Source organism: Aplysia californica, unplaced genomic scaffold (assembly GCF_000002075.1).
Source record: "Aplysia californica isolate F4 #8 unplaced genomic scaffold, AplCal3.0 scaffold00103, whole genome shotgun sequence".
Lineage (NCBI taxonomy): Eukaryota > Metazoa > Mollusca > Gastropoda > Aplysiida > Aplysiidae > Aplysia > Aplysia californica.
Window position 1 is genome coordinate 1,267,361 of NW_004797373.1, and position 7,419 is coordinate 1,274,779.

The following is a 7,419-nucleotide window of genomic DNA, read 5'->3' on the forward strand; positions in this document are numbered from 1 at the left end:
GCCCCCCCCCCCCCCCCCCCCCCCCCCCGAAGCCACCCATGTTTTTATATGTGAAGTGTGCTGACAAAATGAGTGCCTTCTCAGATTTTAGACCGACGGAAATAGAAATATCAAATTTATAGGTTGAAGTTTTACAATTTATCAGTATGAAATGATAAAAGACATGTTAAATTTGAAGAGAATGGCATTGGTTCAGAGTCTACAAATATGACCCTTGTGTTGATTTTTGGCTGATATCTCCATTCATGGATTGCGAGAAGTAACTCATTTTGTTAGCACACCTCACATATTTATATAAGGTCAGGGGGCAACCTAAAATCCCCCTTACATAGAAACACGTGAAATACTGATAATTTTGTACTGAAAAATAGCAGCGCATCTCGCGCTCTCTTTCAGATAAAACATTGATATCAAGTATTTAAGTCAATATCAATGGATCGAATGGCCTAGCCGTACGGCCAGCTTCCCAGTCAAGCTGCCCTAAAGTATGGCTCGCCTAGCTGTGCTTAGGTTAGGCCCTATTGACCGAAACCCGTTCAGTACACAGGTCTCATTAGATCTAGTAATTTTTCAGGTTTAAAATAATTGCATGTCAGTAAGGCACCTTTTACACTTTTAGTTTCGTCTGAAATACTAAATACTTTAGGTATTGCAGACTAAAATTTTATTTCCAACAATTCAGCCATCATTATACTTGTACGGTTAGCCTGTCAGTCTAGTCGTACTTAGGCTCGCTTAGGCCCTATTGACTGAAACCTGTTGAGCACACAGGTCTCAGTAATTATTCAGGTTTAAAATACGTAATGCACCTTTCGGTTTTGTTTTAGTTTGTTTTACAGCACTTGCAACCAATAAGGTCATATTATAAGTGCCGAAGATTAGAGGTGTTAACGAGAGAAATAGTTTTCGTAAGCGTTTTACGGCACTTGCAATACAATAAGGTCATATATAGATCTAAGTGCCAAAGAATAGATGTAAGAGAGTAACAAACACAAAAAGAAGGAGGGGAGATAAAGACGATAAATGTTTGACTTGATAGGTCAGAAGAAGCAAACCCACTAGTGCACCCGCCAACCACCAACCTTTTTGGTTTCGTTTCAAATACAATACTTTAGGTATTGCATCTTAAAAATTTATATTTACAATTCAGAAGGCCTATTTTTTGCTGTTTGTAAGTCTACCCATCATTATTAAATATGGCTAGCCTAGCCGTTTAGCCGTCATTAAGTACGTCTAGCCTGCCAGTCTAGCCATACTGGTAAGATTGAACTTTGGTGGATCCAACACTGAACAAAGCCACAACTACTTTTGAGCCTCACTGTGCAATGAAATGCCATACAATGGTCCGCTCTTATATGTTATTGTTTTTTTGGATTTATATATATATATATATATATATACTGTGTGTTTTTTAAAATTATTATTCTTTTACAAGCCCACCTGAAACCCCCCACTGTTGTTCGCGTAGCGGTCGATTAGGACCCATGACTGTACAGTCCGTTGTTTGCAGTGTGCATAATATATATATAAACACGGTGGGTCCACCAAAGTTTTAAATCCAGTCGCCATACTTAAGTACGGCTAGCCTAGCAGTCTAGCTGTCATTTCGGCTAGTCCCTTCCATCGATGGATATCCAGTACTCTTTGGGCCAAAACCGGAGAATGCCCAAATTTTAGTCTTTTATATTAAAACTAGGCCCAATTATATGAGTCACCCCCCCCCCCACAACCATTAGTAAGGCCTATCTTTGGATTTGACTGGTCTAGATCTAGACCTACATTTCTAGAAAATCTAGATTCACAAAGCAGACTAACAGTACATATTAAACAAGACAAACAAAATTAAAACAGACAAGAATCGACTCGAGATGATACAGACAAGAGTGGAAGAAGTCGAGAGCTGTGGCAATGTCAATTTAGTGAAGGATGTTTAAGTACACGGTAACCGGAACCACCCTCGTTCTTCAGAGAAGTATCGTGTTGTGCGACTCGCCGGGTTGTGTGTGTACTGCGCCAACTCCGACATTCTCAATGATTCTCCGATATGTGTGTATTGTGTGAGGCCACGTTGTTTGACAATGGCCATTTCAGCTGCCTTTTTTTCTCTATCCAAGTTCATAGTCAAAGACAACCTTGTGCAGATCTTAGGCCAGGGCAAGATCGACGACAAAAAGACTCGAGGCCTCGATCCCAAAACTGAAAAAAGATCGAGGAATCAAGTCCGATTTTCGATTTTGGAAGCTGCTTCAAGTGGGCTGTTTAGAGGCCATGACTTGAACACTGCTAAAAATAGCTCTTAAGATCGAGACCCCGAGTCTTGAACACTGCTAAAAATAGCTCTTAAGATCGAGACCTCGAGTCTTGAACACTGCTAAAAATAGCTCTTAAGATCGAGACCTCGAGTCTTGAACACTGCTAAAAATAGCTCTTAAGATCGAGACCCCGAGTCTTGAACACTGCTAAAAATAGCTCTCAAGATCGAGACCTCGATTCTCGTGTTTGACAGATGTGGCTGGCTAAGCCTGCACGTGTGCGAAGACTAGTTGGCTTTCACGCATTTGTGTGTGTGTATGTCGTATGTGTTTGCATGTGTGTGTCGTGTGTGTTTGCGTGTGTGGGTGTGTGTTCGGGTTTGGGTGTGTGTGTGTGTGTATGTGTGTGTGTGTGTGTGTGTGTGTGTGTGTGTGTTGCCTCCCTTCTATCACTCTTGCCAATGCGTGGGGCACAGGTTCCTTCTCTCTTGCACCCTTTGCTTCCTGATACGTCAAAGCATGCTTTGATGACAAATGTTTTGTTATTGTCGACGTTGTGTTATTGTATGCCAAAATATTATTACAAACAAATCATACAAACAACAGTACTGTGTTTTCCAGCTTATAAAAAAAAGTCTGAAGCTAAAGATCGACGTCCAGACATGATGACTCATTGATACCAACTCAAAATACACAATATGATTTACAAAAGAATACGTGTGAAGATGAAAGTGCAGGGAAATTCAAAAGCAAGCGTTTAATGTTCAAGACAAAAGAAAGAGAAAAGGGAAGTGAATGATTTAATTTGGGATGGGCGGGGGTGGGGCAATAACATTCAAAGTAGCAGTAGCCTATGTGCAGCGTGGTTTCGTACTGGGCTACACGGTAGACACGACAAGTAGGCCTAGGCCTAGTTTAGCATTCACTCATAGCGGGGAAGAGGAAGAGGAAGGTGGGGTGGGGTGGGGGGTTGCGTGAAACAATTGATATAGTGACTGACTGGCAGTTTCTTGCCCCTACTTCAGTAGGCCTACGAAAGTTCGTCCCGGGACAGACCCGTCTGACGTTTGAAACCTTTGAACTTGAGTGTAATGTACCGCACCTATTATTGGGACGTGACATTTTTGTTGCATTGAGTCCCGAGCAGTTGTGAATTGCTACAACATCGGTTGGACAGTATGACCTAATACTGTTTTTTCTCTTTCTCTTTTTTTTAATACATGTATCAAGGCCTAGTGCACGCCAAATTCAAATAGTGAAAAAAACAAAAAACATAAAAGTAAACAAAACTCACAAAAATTAATTTAACTTGGTAATCGGGCTTTAAATTGGGTTCCCCTCGTAATTTTTGCAAATTTTGGGGCGCTGATCACGAAAATCTTATTATTTCTTAAATTAGACCAATATTTAAGAAATTTTTGGAATGCATGTTTAACTCCGCCTAGGCCGACATCAAAGAAGCCGCCATGCGCCGGATCAGTCCTGTCCTGGTGCGGTGTCTGTTTTGAAGCGAAAAACTCGACAGGACTGTAAATAGTGCGGTAGAGATCTAGATTCTTGCCTCGATTCTCAGAGTCTAGGCTAGGAACCAGGCTAAAAAAAAGGAGACGGGAGGCATCGACCCTGGGCGGACTCGAAGCTTAGACTTAGAGTCTCGGAACAAGATCGATTCTTTGAGTCCTCATTTGGACTTGAAAGAATCGATCCCACAGTCGATCTTGCCCTGGCCTAGTAGATCTAGATCTATATCTAGACGCACGACCCCTACAGCGGGACTTTATCGCAATCCATTTTTTAAAAGTAAACTTAATTACTTTGACGCTTTGGTTTAGACGGGCAAGGAAAGTGTCAAACTTGGATACACAGCGGGAGAGATCAAGCGAGCTGTATCTGGGGGAAGGGGGTTGGGCGATCGGGGGCTGAAGGTGGGCACCCAACAGGCAGTCAGCTGTGCGGCGTTGTGATTAGATTAGCCAGTCCAGTGATGAGTGGGCTGGGGCAGGCGGCAGAGAGAGAGGGAAGGCGCGTGATGAGGCGTTACGTGAGCCACTCCAAAATCTAAAGTGGGGGGCGAAGCAGTTACCGTGCCTCGAGCTCAAGGCACCCACGCCAAACTAGATATTAAGTACTTGGTAACCGCGTACGTAGACACAGAGACTAGACTACAAACCCTCCGTGGAGAGTGGAGTGAATGTGCGACAAGAATGGTTTCGTTAAAGAATCTAAATCTATTCTACTAGACTCTACATCTAGGAATTTAGTGGAAATATACGTGTAGATCTAGATCTAGATATTCTAGACATAAAGATCTAGAATCTAGACCTCAATCTATAAAATTAGTAATCTTGAGTCTAGAGATTCTTGACTCTAGGCTAGGCTACCTTACCTTTGACTGTGTCTCCTTTTTTTGTTCCTAAGCCTTAGGCTAAGCCTAAACAGCAGTCTCTAGAGTCTAGATTCTGGTCCTTGTTTTTCCTCGGTGAAGAGTAACGACAGAATGTCTGATAGCGTGCTCTGTCGTGAATCAGCAAATGACATTGGACAAGGCCCCAACAACATCAACAACCATACTAAAGTGTGATTAGATCTACAAACTACTATTCAAATGTAGATCTAGCTTTATCTCTGTAATCTAAGTGTGTACCACTGACCTGTGCCCTTGTGCACTCTTCGATGACGGAAACAAACGACGTTCTGTCAAAGCAAAGACGTATAATACACTATCTAGATGAATTGATAAAAAGGGAAAATTGCCCCTAAGTCAAACAACCGGAAGTAGCGTGTGGTAGGCAGAAAAGGGCGTACATCATAGGGCCTAGTCTATATTTTACCCACGGACCTTAACAACAACAAAAACCTCCTTGATTTTACAATTGCTTACATTGACACTGCTTCTTTTCGAGACGAGTTTGGAAGCATTCTTCGACAGAACACCTTAAAAAACGAAAAGAAAATATGCTAATATAATGCAAGCTTTTACTTTTTGTAAATTTTGATCAACCTATAATTATAAACACATATAAACTAAAACTTAACTTTAAAAAGTAACATCTAGCTCTTTTTAGCGTGAAATGAAAATAAGTTTTAGGATTCCTTAAAAAGAAAATAAAGTTAGCAGCGCTATATATATATATATATATATATATATATAATTGCCAAATATCTCGAACGAGTTGCAGCACTATCAAAGGACGTGTTGGAAAAAAAGCTCTTTAAATTAATTGTCAGCTTAATTTCAAATTCCAGGTCTGAAACAAATAAGCTGAACGTTTCTCCTCTGAACGGATAAAACAAATTTAGATAAGAGAAATAGATAGAAATATCGTCATTTTCATCTCTTTGGTGTATGACCTGAGACTTAATCGTCACTCACAATTTAAAGGGATTCTGGAGTGATGTAATAACTTTTTCACTTAACACGCTAATACTTCAGCGTACAATATAGGTGCTTAGAAACCTAAGTGAGATGGGGAAAAGACTCAGAAGTGTATTATGCCATAAACAGCCCCTCCCCCACCCCACCCCACCCCACCCCACCCCACCCCACCCCACCCCACCCAACCCCACTAATTTTCTGAAACTAGAATAAGGAGGAGCCTATGTAAAATTAAATAGAGAAACCAAAAGTAAGATTACAGTACTGAGTTTATCTAGGCCAGGACTTTGTAGGATCTAAAATCGAAGCAATGTTAAGAGTAAATGGGTTTTTTAAATTGACAATCATACTTTCTTACAAGGATGGCCGTTCCGATTATCATCACAATTAATATACAACGATATTATTAGCAATGTAAACAGTGATACTGCACCTCGCGTCTGTCTCCTGTTGCCTACCAAATTCTTACCGTTTTGGGATTTTCCCAAATGTACTGATATTTGTAATCTCACTACTATTACAATGTTATCTCTATGTTCAAGGTTCGAAGGTTAAAATTAAAAAATCCGTTCAAGATATCTGTGTGTGGGCCAGCACAGGGTCGGCCTATGAGCTCTTACTGTTCAAGAGGTCTTCCAATTATAGTCAATGGGGTCAATATCAAGTGGATAGGAGTTGTGATGACGATAAACTAGCCCAGGACATTTTTACTAAAAGAATTGAGAATGGCTTTGTGAGGGGGAGAGGAAAAAGGGATACACATGTTTAACATGGCTGCTCCAGAATTCTCTTGTTTAAATTTTCATGTGAATAGGCCCTAAGAATTATAATTAATTGACTTTGAACATCCTATGAATAAGCGAGCAGTTTGTATACATTTGTCGTGCCTTTTACGAAGCTCAACAGACCTACTTAAACTAAATAAAAATAAAGTAGAAGACCTTTGTCAATTTTGTAGTCATCTAGATCTAAATCTATTTCCCTTACAACAACAGCGGCAATAATTTAAATAAATGGGCTTAAAGATAATATATTATTGTGATACGGAATAATCAGAAAAGAATAAAGAGTAAATGCCAGAGTGAATGAATGATCGATTAGGCTAAATAAATAGATAAATAAATTAATTAATAAATAAATAAATAGATAAATAAATAAATTAATAAATAAATAAATAGATAAATAAATAGAAGGCCTACATGGAGGCTTCACGCGAAGTTCGCTTTTAACTGCGATCTCGAGATAGCCTACAGTTCAAACGATATTATAATACCATCACTACTTTCACGAGATCTGATTTATCAGTTTATCAATAGGCTTGTCAATAGACTGTATACATACACGGAATAAAAGGGAGAAAAGGGGTGGAGGGTGGGGAATAGTGCACCTTGCGTGTATCTCTCATTTGGGTGAGGATGTTATGTGAAGATCCGATACAGCGGAGTACACAACACATTCAACTAATCGGATCTGCATAATCGGGTCTTGTCGAAAAACCAAACAGATCAGTACACATGATTGAACTTCATGTTGAGCAGGGTAACGTGAACTTTCTGTTCCAGACAACACATTATTTTCTGTTTTTACTTTGTTTTTCATTAGGCTCTATATGTCAGAGCTACTAGATCTAGAGCATTTTACAGTGTGCTTAGTCTAAAAAATTACAGTCTCGACATAATATGGTCTTATTCACACTCGAGCACCATGATACAGTCCCAAAAGCTTTTATCCTTTCTCTCCCCCTCTTTCTATGTTCTTCTGTCCATCTCTCTCTCTCTCTCTCTCTCTCTC

At 40.0% G+C, this 7,419-nt stretch overlaps 1 protein-coding gene across 1 annotated transcript in view; it reads right to left on the reverse strand.

Annotated features, from left to right (window-relative positions):
- LOC101846727 (acyl-CoA:lysophosphatidylglycerol acyltransferase 1) overlaps positions 1-4,857 on the reverse strand; it is a 15,292-nt gene extending 10,435 nt beyond the window's left edge. The window contains exon 1 of the mRNA XM_013080870.2: positions 4,639-4,857. The gene's annotated coding sequence lies outside the window, so the exon portion shown is untranslated. The remainder of the gene's footprint in view (positions 1-4,638) is intronic.
- Between the last annotated feature and the right edge of the window lie 2,562 nt (positions 4,858-7,419).